The sequence below is a fragment of the Elephantulus edwardii genome, unplaced genomic scaffold (genome assembly GCF_000299155.1).
Source record: "Elephantulus edwardii isolate Elephantulus edwardi_28Jun2011 unplaced genomic scaffold, EleEdw1.0 scaffold00040, whole genome shotgun sequence".
In the NCBI taxonomy this organism is placed as follows: Eukaryota; Metazoa; Chordata; class Mammalia; order Macroscelidea; family Macroscelididae; genus Elephantulus; species Elephantulus edwardii.
Window position 1 is genome coordinate 11,658,823 of NW_006399790.1, and position 16,315 is coordinate 11,675,137.

General features: G+C 38.1%; 1 pseudogene; it reads left to right on the forward strand.

Moving 5' to 3' along the window:
• Positions 1-11,571: 11,571 nt before the first annotated feature.
• LOC102872525 lies at positions 11,572-15,178 on the forward strand (annotated as a pseudogene).
• The last annotated feature ends 1,137 nt before the right edge of the window (positions 15,179-16,315 follow it).

Consider the following 16,315-nt stretch of genomic DNA (forward strand, 5'->3'; position numbering starts at 1 on the left):
ATATTAGTATCATAACTGATACTTAGCATCCCTTTCCTATATCACTCATTCTGTGTTGTTCATTTATCATTGATAATTAAATGATATGCCTAGTAGTTTGTACTGTGACATAAAATTAATGATCTAAGCATCCAACTAAAGAAATTAGAAAAATAGAATATATTTTAAAAACAGTAAAAGGAAATTAATAAAAATACACCCAGAAAACATAGATGATATTGTTATTTGTCATCAAGTCACTTGTGACTCAGCAAATGTATGAACATCTCTCAATCCTGCTCTATCCTGGTACCAAGAATGTTAATTGTGGAGCCAAGCAAGCTGTAAATGTTAACACCTTCCATCTCTTCTCCATCATGATGGTGCTGCCAATTGGCCCCGTGATGAATATTTGTCTTCTTGATGTTGAGCTTCAATCAATATTAAAGACTACAGGCCTTGACCTTCTGCAGCAAGCACTTCAGGTCCTTCTCAGTTTCAGCAAGTAGGGTTGTGTCATGTGCATAACACAGATTGTTGAGTTTTCCTCCAATCCTGATGCCATGATGCCACATTTCACCTCATAGAGCCCAGCCTCCCAGATAATCTCTTATGCATATAGATTGGTAAGGTACAGAGATAGGACACATCCCTGATGTACACACTTTCCAATTTTGAACCATGCAGTGTTTCCTTGCTCTATTCCCATGACTGCTCCCTGGTCCAAGTATGGGTTTCACAGAAGCACAATCAAGTGTTCTGGGATTCCCATTCTTCTCAGTGTTAGCTAAAGTTTCTTGTGATCCACACAATCAAATGTCTTTGCATACTTAATGAAATAGAGATAGACATTCCTCTCTTACTCTCTACTTTCAACCAAAATACTTCTAGCATTAGTTATAATATCCCCAGTACCACAACCTCTTCTAAACCCTGTCTGCATATCTGGCAGTTTTCTGTTGATGTTCTGTTCCAGTCGTTTTTGGATAATTTTCATCAGAATATTGCTTGCATGTGACATTAATGATATTGTTCGATAATTTCCAGACTCTGTTGAGTCACATTTCTTTTTATTTTACTATTTTTTGTGGATGTACCATCAAATCAGATCTGACTGGTACAGGAGGAAATTGTCCCTCCTTCTCCGGCAGAGCCTCTGGTGGATTCAAACCATGTACCTTTGGGATTGCAGTGCAGCTTCTTTCCACTAGGCCACCAGAGCTTCCCTCACATTTCTTTAGAATGGGAAAAAATATGGATCTCTTCCACTCATTTGGCCAGGTGGTTGTCTTCAAGATTTCTTGGCACAACTTGATGACCTCATCCAAAGCCGCATCTGTTTGTTGAACTATTACAATTGGCATGCTGTCAATTCCTGGGACCTTGTTTTTTGCCAATTCTTTCAGAGCTGCTTGAACTTTTCCTTCATCACTACAGGCTTTTGCTCACACATTGTTTCATGAAGTTCTTCTGTGTCAGCCAATTCCCTTTTGTACAGTGACTCTGTATACTCTTTCCATCTTCTATTAATGTTTCCTAGATCATTTAATATTCTGCCTAAAGCATCCTTAAGTACTGCAACTCAAGGCTTGAATTTGTTCCTCAGTTCCTTCAGGTTAAGACATGTTGAGTAATTTCGGCCCTTTTGACTTCCTGACTTGAGCTCTTTGCATATTTCATTGTAATACTTTGCCTTCCCACGGTGCCCTCTGGAATCTTCTGTTAAACTCTTTAATATCCTGATTTCTTCACTTTGCTTTCACTTCTAAGTGCTCTAGTGCAATATTCAGAGTCTCTTCTGGCATCCACCTTTTCTTCCTCCTATGTCTTTGTAATGACCTTTTGCATTCTTCATGGATGATATTCTTGATATCCTCCCACAGCTAATTTGGTCTTTGCTTATTAGTGTTCAAGTCCTCTAACTTGTTCCTGAGATTGTTTTGAAATTCAAGGGGGATAGACTCAAGGTCAAATTTTTATTCCTGTTGATTTGATTTAATTTTCTTTATCTGCAGTTTGAACCTGCTTATGAGTAGTTGGTGGTCTGTTCCACAATCAGCACCTGGCCTAGTTTGCACAGCTGACATTGAGTTTCTCCAGTTATTCTTTCCACAGATGTAATTAATCTGATTCCTATGCATATCATCAGGTGTCATCCATTTGTAGCCTGTGTTTGTTTTCTTACAAAAAATATACAATGACTAAATCATTGACTGTACAGAATTCTATTTCTGTCACCAAGTCCATGTTTTCCTACTAAGGATTCTCTTCTCAAATTTTGCATTCTAGTCACCCATTATTATTGATGCGTCTTGATTGCATGTTTGGTCTATATCTGACTGCAAAATTCATAGAAATCTTCTAATTCCTCCTCTTGTATTCCCTGAACTTCTTTGTATTCATATGGATATGATCCTGTTTCCCACAATATTGTATTTCAAGATGTGTCCAGAAATGGCTTTTTTGACTATGAAAGCAACCCCATTTTTCCTCACTTTTTCATCTCCAGCATAGTAGAGCATACAGTTGATCATCTGATACAAAATATCTCATGCCAGACCATCTCATTTTGCCAATTCCTAATATGTCAATATTTTTTGTGTTCCATTTCTTTCATAACAATGTCCAATTTTCCTATATTTATTCTTCTCACATTCCGTGTTCCAATCACTAGTGGCTGCCGACAATTGTTCCTCCTCCTTTGTGCTTCCATATTTGAGGGCACACACCCTCAGTTGCCATCTCTGCTAGTCTAAGTGTGTTCTATTGTACACAGGGTTTTCGAAGTTCTGTTATCTCAGAAGTGGATGGCCTTTCTAGTCTGTCTGAATTCAAATTTTCAGATTTAGAACAGTATCTGACAGACATTTTTCAGAAAGGAATAGATGAAAGACACATCCCTATTATAGAAGCAACCAGTAGAGTCAGTGTTGCTCCCTACCCTTGGCACACGTGTCTTGACCCACCCCTTTCCCAGCTCTGTCAGCATCCCCTTCCACTCCTGTCCATGCCATTCAACACTTCTCTCCCCTTATCCAGCCCTTGATATGATGGGGCTGAGCACTGAGGCAGGTGATTTCACCTCATCTCGGCACGCCCACATTACCGGAAGTCTGGTAGGCAGAGCCTGAGTGTTTAAATAGTTTTGGGCCTTCAGATCAAGGAAACAACACTTATATACTGGATCTAGAGGACATATCGCCTGGTCCTGGGTAGTTACTCTACTGTGACAGCACCGTGCTGCAAATGGAAGAGAAGAGGCACTAAGCGACAAGAAGTCAGTCCTGGAGCAGAAGACCAAGGCAAAGGACTTTTCCTCAGAACTGTCTGAGGTAGGAAGCCTTCCCTAATATTGTTGTTGTTGTTGTGTACCATTGAGTCAGAACCGACCCATAGCTGAGCCTCCAGCTTGTTTTCAGAGGCAGCTAATGGCATGGGGGGGGGGGACTGCCCATTTTTCTCCCACAGAGGAGCTGGTGGACTTAACCGTTTGCCTTCAGGATTGCAGCACATCTTCTATCCACTAGACCACCAGATTCCCTTCCTTAATACCTGGTATTTGGATTTAGAGACTTAAATTCAAGAGATACTAGCTGCAGCATAAGTGATAGGCAGCAGTGCTTGGCATTTGGAATAGATTAGATAGATCAGAATAAAACGAAAAGCTGTATCTTTAGAAAGACTAATCACATTGAAAAAACTTCTGGACTTTGACCAAGGGAAAAACTGTCAAAAAAAGCGATGTTTGAATTAAATATGCCATCCAAGTAAAGTTATAGAAGAGATTTCAAAGATACAATAATGTGAATTTTTAAAATATGAGTATTAAAGCTAACGAATATCTAAAAACTCTTAGAAATTATCAAAACCAGTCATTTGAATAGCTACTAATTACTTTCAGAAACTAATCTATGAGTTAAAATTTTCTCACAAAAAAATGAAATTAAAGCTACATTGTTTATTCAGTGAATCAAAACTTTAGAGTTAAGGAACAGTGGGAGTATTTGTGTTTCTTACAGTATTTATTTTTTATTAATTTTTTTAAAAATCTGGGCATACAATTAAACTTATTTAACTGAAACAAGTGTAATGCTTACTTTAAAATCAGGCAAGGATAATATAAAAGAATCTACTGACCACTGATAAAAAATTCATCATAAGACATTTTTGCATAGATCCAGCATTGTATAAAAATAATGAGATATCATCAGGTTTGGGCTCATCTGGTTAATGGAGTTCTAATTTAATATTAGAAAACCTATTAATGTAATGTACAGTATTAAAATTGAAGGAAAAAATTACAATAAAACACAGTAGATGAGAAAAAATGCATTAGGAACATTCTTCATTAATTGTAACATGGAAACAACCTCTTAGCAAACAAGTAGAGAGAGTATGTTCAGAGCTGATTTGTAGATAATACAATTTACTCTCATTAATTCAAAGAGGAAAGAATTTATTTCAGTAACAGATGATCATCAAATTTATGATGCCTTTATGCATCATTTGTCATTTATGCAAAGACTAATTCTGGTCTGGCATCTCTCCAGGACAACACCCTTCCAAGTGGTGACTCAGAGATCCAAGCAGCTTTCATTTAATAAACACTGACAATATAAATTTTATGGACTCAAGTATCACATGGAAAAGGAGAGCAAGTGGGTCCCAAGAGATATTTTCCAGGACAGAACTTAGAGGGTCTTTCATTGCTTATGCTAATACCATTTGACCAGATTTTAGATAAATGTTCTTGACATGTTTGGGGGAAAAGGCTTGCTGATACATTTTTCTTATATATGTGGGGAAAACAGAAATATGATTTGATAAATACAGAGCATCACCTCTATTACAGAAAAGAACACTTTTATTCCTTTAAAGTCTAGAGTGAGACAAAATTGTCTGTCATCATTACTACTGTTTAGCATTGTATGAATGCCCCAGGGAGGGTAGTAAACCAACACAAATAGAAATGAATGGCATAGGGATTACAGGCAAGAATTCTGATTATATGGTGATTAAAATAGAAAACCCAAAGGAAGCAACAAACAAATTGTTATAATTGATTATAACATTTGGAAATATTATAGGGTAAAGTGTGTTTTAAAGAACTCAATTATATTGTGTAATACTAACAATAAACCAAAACCAAACATTACTATTGTGTGAATTCTGACTCATGAATGGATTCTCAAAGGATTTCTGAGAGAAGACTGCCAAACTTTCTCCTGCAAAACACTCAGTGGATTAAAATCCTTGCTTATCTGAATGTTGTTGTTGTTGTTGTTGTTAGATGATATCAAGTTGGGTGTGACTCATAACCACACTATGGACAACAAATCTGATCCCTGTCCTATCCTGCATCACTCACAAGTCAAGCCAATTGTAGCAATTACTGTGTCAATCCATAGCCTCTCCTGAACAGCATGCCCAAATGTGTGTGTGTGTGTGTGTGTGTGTGTGTGTGTGTGTGTGTGTGTGTGCATGCTGTAAATGGCATAAGAGGAGATTTCTCATCTTTGTCCCCTGGAGCAGCCAGCAGATTTGAACTGTGTATTTTAGCAGCATTATTATTTATAGTTAAACCTGAAAATACTCTGAATATCATTTCATGCATGAATTGACAAAACATATCTTTGCAAGGAAATATCATTCATCAATACAAAGTATTGGTGCATGCAGCAAATTGTGTGAATCTCAAGTTTATTATGATTAGTTTGAAAACCTAATCTCAGAGTGTTACACACTGTATGATTCTCATATATAATTATTTTGAAGTGAGAAAATGAAAACTCATGGAGAACAGATCAGTGATTACCAAAAAGTTAAAGGTGGAAAGAGAGAGTAACTATTAACTGATGAAATGAGTTAATGTGGTGATAGAATAGTTCTCTATTCTCATCATGGTTATGTTTACACATTTGCAGACTTATGATAAAGTTGACCGAATTTTATAGCAACAAACATAGTTGGATTTCTGGTGACCCAGTCACTAGTAAGTTGTGCTGGTAACCCAGAGTTGGCACCTCTCTGATGGTGTGTATCTGTCAGCAGCTCTACAGGAGAAAGATGAGAAATCTCTTCCGCCATATACAGCCTCTGCAAAGCCACTAGTGAATCAGCTATTAGCAGATTCCAACAAAAATGGCAATGAGCTTGTTATTTGGATGGGCTATTGTGTGTTTTTAAAATATATGTGAACAAATATATGCAGTGAGATATAAGAAAGGTGTGAACTTGACTGAACAGTGTTGTGTTAAATGCATTTCCAAATTTAAACAATGTAGGATAATATTGGGAGAACTTGGTACAAGATACACAGAAACGGCAATGTTTTAAAATTTTTGGTGAGTCAAACTATTTCAAAATAGTTTTTTATCAGGTGAGCATGCTCACTTGTAACAATCACCTGAGAACGGAAGTAGGAGGAATACAACATTGAAGAAACAGGCTGAGCTTGGACGTGTTCCTTCAGCATTGCCCACCTAGCTTGAACAGACTTATGGATGAGCAAAACAAGGGTTGTTGGCTTGAGGAGCAGGGCTTATTGTCTTGGCCCCATGTGGGTGATAAGTCTGAGTGAAGGGTCTGGAATGCAGGGTGAAGTGTGGGCTCCTTAGTTTGTGGCTGATTTCCATTTGAAACTACCCACAGAAGGCTGGGGATGAATTGACCAGAATCCAGCCAATGAAGAGAAGATGATCCATGGGTTGATTGCTGAAACCTGAGGGCTTGCTCTGGACTGGACTTTGTAGCTGCAGATGCTCAATTTCCAAATCGAATAGAAGATCCTTCAGCAAAAGGTATATTCTTGTTCCTTCAAATTACTGATTTGATGATGATGTTGTTGTTAGGGCCCGTCAAGTCGAGTATGACTCATAGTGACCCTTTGAACAAGGATCTGAACCTATCCTGTGCCATCCTCACACTTCCCGACACATGAGAGTCCATTGCAGCAGTCACTGTGTTAATCCATCTGGTCGAGGGTCTTCCTCGCTTTCATCGACCCTCTACCCTTCCCAGGATCATGTTCTTCTCCAAGGAATAGCCCCTCCTAGCAACATGCCCAAAGTACATGAGGTGAAGCCTCATCATCCTTGCCTCCAAAAAGTGCTCTGGCTGCACCCTCTGCAATCCATATTTGTTTGTTCTTTTGGCAGTTCATAGGATGTTCAGTGCTGCTCCAACACCACAACTCAAAGGCATCAATTCTTTTGCTGTCATCCTTATTCATTATCCAGGTCTTAAATGCATGGCAAGTGATCAGAAAGACCATGGCCTGAATCAGACACATCTTAGCCCCCAAACTAACATCTGCAGGCTTTCCCAGTGAAATGTGTCTCCTTATTTTCTGACTGCTGGTACCAAGGGTGTTAATTATGGATCCAAGTAAGATAAAGTTATTGGCAGTTTCAGTCTCTTCTCCATCCATCATGATGTTGCTGTTTGGTCCAGTGGTAAAAATCTGTTTTCTTGACACTGATTTGTTGGAGATGAACAAATCAGAAATTGGCCATCTAAAATGAGAATATTAAGGCATGAGACATGAAGTAGCTGGCTTACATGCTTTCATGAATATGATTATTAGTAATATGACTTTAATATACATAAACTAAATACAAGGTAAATGTAAGTTTGCTTAAGATATAATGTATATGCATGAAATATAATCCATATGAATGATTAAAAATACTAAAACAATAAAATTGAGAAGGAACCAAGATATTTTGGCAGTTGAAGGGAAAGATGAGAAGATGATCAAGTACTTCAGTATTTTAGAACTAAAAGTTACTGAGATTAAGAATAATTTAATCGAGAGATAGAATATTAAACTTGAAATTTTTTGCTTACCACTAATTCTTCTTGAATGGTTTCTAACTTTTCTCTGGATGAGAAAGTTATTAAGTACCTTCGAGTCGTCTATAACCCCTAGGGACCTTGTAAACAGCAGATCTATACCTTGCTTTGTCCTGTACCATCCTCATAATCTCCAATATACTTGATTCCATTGTTTATTATTTTGACTATTCATAGGATAATCAGTACTCTTCTCCAACATCACAACTCAAAGGATTGATTCTTTTTCTGTCATCCTCATATGTTGTTCTACTTTCAGATGCATAATTAGTAGTTGAGAAGACCAGGTACACTGTAGTCCTTAAACAGATAATGTTGTTCCCTAGAAATTTATAGAGATTCTTGACAGCAGATTTTCCCAATGCTGTATATCTTTTGATTTCCTGACTGCTTGTACTAAGAAGGTTGATTCCGGACCTAAGTGAAATGAAATTGTTGGCAATTTCAAACTTTTCTCCATCTATCATGATAATGTCTATTGTTCCAGGGGTAAGGATTTTTGTTTTCTTGGGGTTAAGAAATAATCCATGATAAAGGCTTTGATCTTTGTAGCAAGCACTTCAGGTCTTCGTCACTTTCAATGAGCAAGGTTGTGCATAGCACAGGTTGATAATGAGTACACCATCGCACTATGTCCCTGCCAGCTCCTTCCCATTTCTTTCAGCAGCCCATATTCATACTCCAATGCCACAACAACTCAAAGGCATCAAGTCTCCTCTCATCCTTATTCATTGTGAGCTCTAGGATTCACAGTATGTATTGGAAATCCTGGCTTTATTAGGCACACCTCAGTATTTAGACTGACATCATTGCTCTACAGGACTTTGGAAAGATCACTGACAGCAGCAGACTTTCCCAGGGCTATACATCTCCCAATCACCTGACTGCTGATACCTTGAGTGTTGACTGTGAATCCAAGCAAGATGAAAGCATTAACATTTTCGATCTTTCCTCCTTTTTCATCATAATGTTGTCTATTGGCCCAATGGTGAGGGTTTTCTCTTGATGTTGAGATGTAATCCATATTGATGGCTACAGTCCTTGATCCTCTTCAGCAAGCGTCTCAGGTAATTAAGAAATTCATAAATTTCATTCCATTTCCTGTGTTCTCAAGCTAAGACAAAAAATGTTGAAATATAAAATTCAGTGTTGACATTTACGAAGGCAACCATAGCTTTCATTTTTATTCAACTAATGTGTATAATTTTGTACTAATAATGGCTAGAATTGTTTTCTGCCATGGAGTCGATTTAGTGACATAATATTATCCTTAGTTTAGCTATGATCTTGACTACATTTGGTCTACAATTTATTTCCTTTGAATGTACATGCATTTTACAATTGGGACCATGATTGCTTCATAGAATGAATGCCAAACCTACATTGGTTGAAATTCAATTCCATTCATGGTTTTGTCTTTTTAAAATTTTTTCCCATTCACATTCTTAAGAAAATAGAATTTTAAATATATTTATTAAAAGTTATAAAAATATCTCCATCAAATTTGAGTATTTGAGTCATCTGAAGTTTTGCATATACATTTTAAGATAGACTAAAATGTCAGACTATTTAATGACCATGAATCCCCCCTAGTTGTTGCTGTTATGTGCTTTCAAGTTGGAACTGACTTATAACTGACCCACTAGTAGGTTTCCTGACCTAGTGACAAGAAGCTGTGCAGCATTCCCAAAGTCACACAGTTCTAATCCACCAGCTGTTCCACAAGAGGATGGGCATTCTCCTCCCGCGCAATTAAATGCCACTGAAAATCTACCAGAAGGGTCAACTATGAGTCAGTTTGACTCGATGGTACACAACAACAACAGTGGGTTTTCAGGGGTGGTAAATCACAAGGAAATAAATCACTCATGTTTTTCCCACGTACCAGCTGATGGATTTGAACAGCCTGCCTTTGAGTTGGCAGTGCAGCTCCTGACCACTCTGCCATGAGACAACCCACCCCATAGTTTGTGCTATATCTGAGATATATAGATGATATAGATATAGATATAGATAGATAGATATGTTTTCAATTATGTGTGGTTTTATTTCTGGAATTTCTATAATACTCTATTAGACTTGTCATCTTCTCCCATGCCAATAATGTTAATAAAAGTTAAACCTGTTCTCAAATTCTGTACTACAAATACTGTGCAGAAGCCAAGTGGATCATAGTGAGTAAGAATGAATAGAAAATTAAGAAATCAAGATTTGACATATTATTGAATAGTATGAATATTCACAGTAACTTTCAGGCATAAAAACAAGATTGTAGCTTTTGGCAAAGTCTGCAGGAAGAAAATCCTATTGGCAATAAAATTTCTTTCTTACTATTGATTTTAATTTGAAAAATAGAATGTAGATATATCTAAATATATTTCAATTGTATGTGCTTTTATTTACTATGTGTCTCTTAGCCTTTCTCAATCTAAAAGCTTATAGTCCTTGGTGTTTTGATTATTTCTGAGTTATTATTCCCCCCTCTTTTTTATATACCCTCAATAATGAGACATTCTGTATTTGTCTTATAGTGAAGCACTAAAGAAGCATATAAATTGTAATGGAAAATTATTCCAGCATTTTTCGTTGTTTATTAGTGATTACCTAAGGCTGAAACAATGATAAGGAGTGAAGGCTATGCAACACATAGTTTCTTGTGGGGATGATTAAAAATGCTCTAAATTTGATTCTTAATGGTTCAAATTTGTAAATGTCTCAAGTTGTGATACTTAAGGATACTATGGGAAAAATATTGAATGACCCAGGAAGCATCACAAGAAGATGGAAGGAGTACACAGAGTTGCTGTGCAAAAATAATTGGCTAACAGAAGATTTTCATGAAACAACATACAACCAAGAGACAATGATGATGAAGGAAGACGTTCAAGCTTGTCTGAGGGAATATGCAAGAAACAAGGCTCCAGGAATTGGCGGCATACCAATTGACATATTTCAACAAACAGATGCAGCCCTGGACATGTTCACCAGGCTGTGCCAAGAAATCTGGAGGACATCCATCTGACCAACTGACTTGAGAGATGCGTATTTATTCCAATTCCAAAAAAAGGAGACTCAGCAGAGGGTAGAAATTATCCAGTGATACCACTAATACCACACTCAAGCAAAATCCTGCTGAAGATCATTAAAAAATGATTGGGACAGTACATACACAGAGAACTACCAGAAATACAAGCTGGTTTTAGGAGAGGCTGTGGCTTTAGGAATATATTGCAAATTTCAAATGGATCTTGGCTGAAAGCAGAGAGTATCAGAGGGAGGTCTGTCTATGTTTCATTGACTATGAAAAGATACTTAACTGTGTGGATCACCACAAATTGTGGCTTAACCGTGAGAAGAATGGGAAACCAAGAACACCTGATTGTGGTCATGTGAAACCTGTACTTGGACTAGAAGGTAGTCCTCAGAACAAGGAAACTCTGCATGATTAAAAATCAGGAAAGGAGTGTGTCAGGGATGCATCCCGTCTCCAAACCTTTTCAGTCTGTATGTGGAACAGATCATTTGGGAGGATGGACTTTATGAGGAGGAATGTGGTATCATTATTGGAGGAAGACTCATCAACAACCTGTGTTACGCAGATGACACAACCTGCTTGCTGAAACTGAGGACTTGAAACATTTGCTGCAGAGGGTCAAGGATTGTAGTCTGAAAAATGAATTGAAGCTCAATATCAAGAAAATGAAGATTCTTGCTTCTTCTTCTCTGAGAAAACACCAGATGGCAGATGACGCTGGTGCACCGGGAAGGCCTGGAGGCCCTGGGGGCCCTGGGATTGGCGCCCGCGGTGATGGTCTGCTGGGTCAGGGCGGTGGCCAAGGACGGGACTGTGGGAGGGGCCACTGAGCTCGAGGAGGCAAAGCCGAGGACAAGGAGTGGCTCCCTGTGACCAAACTGGGCCGCCTGGTGAAAGATATGAAGATGAAATCATTGGAGGAGATTTATCTCATCTCCCTGCCCATCACGGAGTCTGAGATCATCGACTTCTTCCTGGGCATATCCCTCAAGGATGAAGTGTTGAAAATCATGCCAGTGCAGAAGCAGACACGTGCTGGCCAGCGGACAAGGTTCAAAGCCTTTGTCACCATTGGAGACTATAATGGCCATGTTGGCTTGGGCGTCAAGTGCTCCAAGGAGGTGGCTACTGCTATCCGTGGGGCCATCATTCTAGCTAAGCTCTCCATTGTCCCTGTGTGGCGTGGCTACTGGGGGAACAAGATTGGCAAGCCTCACACCGTTCCCTGCAAGGTGACTGGGCGCTGTGGCTCTGTGTTGGTGCGTCTGATCCCTGCACCCCGAGGCACTGGAATCGTCTCGGCCCCTGTGCCTAAGAAGCTGTTGATGATGGCTGGAATTGATGACTGTTACACCTCAGCCAGGAGCTGCACAGCTACCCTGGGCAACCTTGCTAAGGCCACCTTTGATGCCATCTCAAAGACCTACAGTTATGACCCCAGATCTCTGGAAAGAGATGGTGTTCATGAAGTCTCCCTACCAGGAATTCACCAGAGTCTCCGTGCAGAGGAGTCAGGCTCCAGCTGTGGCCCCCACATAGTGGATTTTCTATAACAAATAAAGTGAATTAAGTTCTAAAAAAAGAAAAAAGGAAAAAGAAAATGAAGATTCTCACCACTGGGCCAATTGGCAGCATCATGGTAGATATGGTAGATGCAGAAGAGATTGAGATTGTTAACAATTTCAGCTTGTTTGCTCCCACAAGCAATACTCCTGGCACCAACAGTCAGGAAATCAAAAGGCAAGTTGCATTAGGAAAATCTGCTGTCAGGGCCCTCTCTGAGTGCTAAAGAGCAATGATGTCAGTTTAGAGACTAAAATGCACCTGATGCAGGCCATAATCTTCACAATTGCCTGTTATGTATAGTAGAGCTTGACAATGACCAAAGAGGACGCCTTTGAATTGTGGTGCTGGAGAAACAAGTTGAACATACCATAGACCAACAAGAGAACAAATAGCTCTGTCCTGGACAGGGTGAAGCCAAACTATTCCTTGAAGGCAAGGATTTTGAGGGTCCATCTGACATCTTTGGGCATGTGGACAGAGGGGATCAGTCCTTGGAGAAGGCCATCATGCTTGGATGGGTGGAGAGGCAGTACAGGAGAGGAAGACCCTGGATGAGATGAATTGACATAGTAACTAGGGTAATGAGTATAGTATGTCAGAGACAGATTGGCCCAGCATAGAACAGGCTTCAGAGCTATTGTGCATAGGGTCAAAGGCAACGCGATGATACTTTACAAAAAGAACCTTAAACAGATGATTTGTATAATAAGTGATTTGTATCTTGTTTACACCATTGCATTTAATGATCTCTAATTTCTCTCCGTTCTGGTGGCCGGGTGGAAAGAAGCTGCACTTGCAACCCTGAAGGCACACAGTTCAAGGTCACCAGCTGCTCCACGGGAGAAGGATGGGCAATCCTCTTCCGTGTGATAAACTGCCTCTTAAAACTTGCTGGAGGGTCGGTTTATGGATTGATTCTGATTCTATGGCATGCATCAACAATATTTACTTAAAGGTTTTAATCTGTTTCTGCAAATTCAGTTCACTATAGCAGCCTTATTTTTTGCAATACTTTTTTATACTTCTCAGTAGGTTGTCATAGCTTTGAGTATGTTTTTGCTTTATTGTTTAGTAATTAAAATGTATTGATTTTGAGTGGGAATCAACTCTTAGGTGACCCACAATTGTGTTCCCAAGGCTGTAAATTACATGAGAGTAGATTGCCATCTATCTTCTGTGAACACACTGGTGAATTTAGTAATATGGATATTAAAGATCTTATTTGCATGCTTATACTTATTTATTCAAATCTATTTTATTTATAATTATGAAAAAATATCTTGTTATAGAAAAATAAACAACTAGTACAAAGACCACCCTTTACTTTACACTCAGGTTCACATTTTAGTCAGCTAATCTGGTTTACGAGAGAAAACTGAACGCCATGTCTCCTAACTCTATATTCAGTGACAATGTTTGGTAGACTTAAATGAAGCCACAGCAGACATATTTATACCATAGTAATCAACAACTTTTATGAAAAGAATTTTTTTTATTTTGACAGATAAGCTTACAAAGCGCTCTGTGCTCCTATACCACTTAAAAGTAAACCGTAGCTATCATGCCCTTAAACTGTCAATATTTCAATGTGCATTTCTTAGGATCATGGATATTCAATTATATAAGCACAGTGTCATTATCAAAATCAGAATATTTTAAATTGACATAATTATGTATAAAATTTAGAAATTGCATGTAAATTTCAATAAATTGTCCCTAAATTATCTAACTCATTTTAGACTAAGATCCTAATCACAGAAAATATTCAATTTTTGCCTGTCTTTAACTAAGGTCTCTACTTTTCTCTAAGGTTAATGATTTTAATGTTGTCAGAAGAGTTTTGGAGAGATGTTTTTTTAAAATACCATGTTTGTGTATCTGCAGTTTATCCTTGATTAAATTATAATTGGTTATATATATTTAATTTTTCACTTGAAAAAAATTAAAACTTGCTGAAAATGTCATTGTATATCTTATGAAGATTCACCAATTATTTACAATTGACTTATATTACAGTGGAAATAATTCACATGCAAAATTTCACATAAAATTAATCTTTTTAAAGCATAGACGTCAGTGTTTTTTAGTATATTAATAAGATAGTGCTCTTTGGAAAGATAAAGGAAAATGAAGCTTTGTCTCACATAGTTTGGGCATGTTGCTAGGAGGAGCTGTTCCTTGGAGAGGGATATGATGCTGGGAAGGGTGGACGGTCAACTAGGGAGAGGAAGTCCTTTAACCAGGTGGATTGACACAGTGACTGCCACATTGGACTCTTGTGTGCCAGGAAGTCTGAAGATGGCACAGCATAGAACAGGATTCAGATCTTTTGTTCATAGAATCACTGTGAGTCGTACTTCACTCAACAGCACCTAACAACATCAACAGTAAGATTAATGCAACTGTCACCATTATCAAATTCCAAAAATTTTACTTTGAAAAAAAAATTTTACTTTGATTTCAGTTAAAGTTTACAAATTGATTTTCCAGTCAGCAATTCACACACATTTTGTTTTATGGCATGAATTAAAACACACACATTGAAACTTCATATTCTCTGCTTCCTCTTCATGATTCTTGTCCATCTGTTATAATACTTACTACTTTCTGAACTTTATCCTTAAAGTCTATCCTTAAAAGTCAAATGTTTTCTTTTAAATCCTGTACAACTGATAGTCTAAGGGATAAATATATCCTTATGTTTTGTTTGCCTTCTAGGCCTGTCTATTGTTAGATGAAGCTTGAGCCACAGGGGTGAATTTTATTCCAAGTCCAAAGGACCGTAGTTGAAGGGGTTCTAACAGTTTTTATCAAACCAGCTACCCTGGTCATTTTTATGATTTTGAGGTTGTTTATTTTTTGGGGTTTTTTAAAATTTTTATTTTTCTTTCTCTCTTTTGTTATTACATGCTGTTGAGTCGAATACATAGCAACCTTATAAACAGCCAAACTGAATCCAGCACTATTTTCATCATCTGAGACACTAGAGCCCACTGCTGAAGTCCGTGTCAATCTATCTCCTTGGGGGTCTTCCTTTCCTTCGCTGACCCTTCATCTTTCCAAGCATGATGTCACTTTCCAAGGAATAACCTCACCTACCTACATGCCCAAAGTATGAAAGATGAAACTTTACCATCCTTGCCTCCAAGGAGCACTCTGGCCACAGCCTTTCCAGGACATACCTGTTTGTTCTTTTGGCAGTCCATGGGATATACAGTACTATTCTCCAGCACCAAAATTAAAAAGGTATCAATTGTTCTTCTGTTATAATTATTCACTTTTCAGCTCTCAGATGTGTAGCAATTGAGAACACCATAGCCTGAATCAGGCGCACTTTAGCTTCCGACTGACATCTTTGCTCTTTTAGTATTAATGCATTTATTATCTATTCTATGGGAGAAAGATGAGCAATCTTCTCCATGTGATTTATAGTCATGGGAGCTCATTCTGACTTGATGGCAATGAGTTTGAGTTTGACTTATTTCACTCAGTATATTCTCTAGATTCATCTATGCTATGTGATGTTCAATGAATTCTTTACTGTTCTTTAATAGTATATACTGTTGTTTTTGAGTACTATAGAATTGGAACTGACTGATAGCTGGCCTTCTGGCAGGTTTTCTGAGGCAGTTAATCACATGGGAGATTTCCCATCTTTCTTGTACAGAGCACCCGGTGGCCTTGACCACATGCCTTCAGGATTGTATCATAGCTTCTTGCCTCCAGGCCACTAGAGCTCTACTCCATTGTATATATCCAAGATTATTCATATGCTGATGGACCCTTGGTTTGTTTCCATCTCTTTGTTATCCTAAATAATGTTTCAGTGAACATGGGTATGCAAATATCTCTTTGTGTAGCAGATCTCATTTCTTTTTTTTT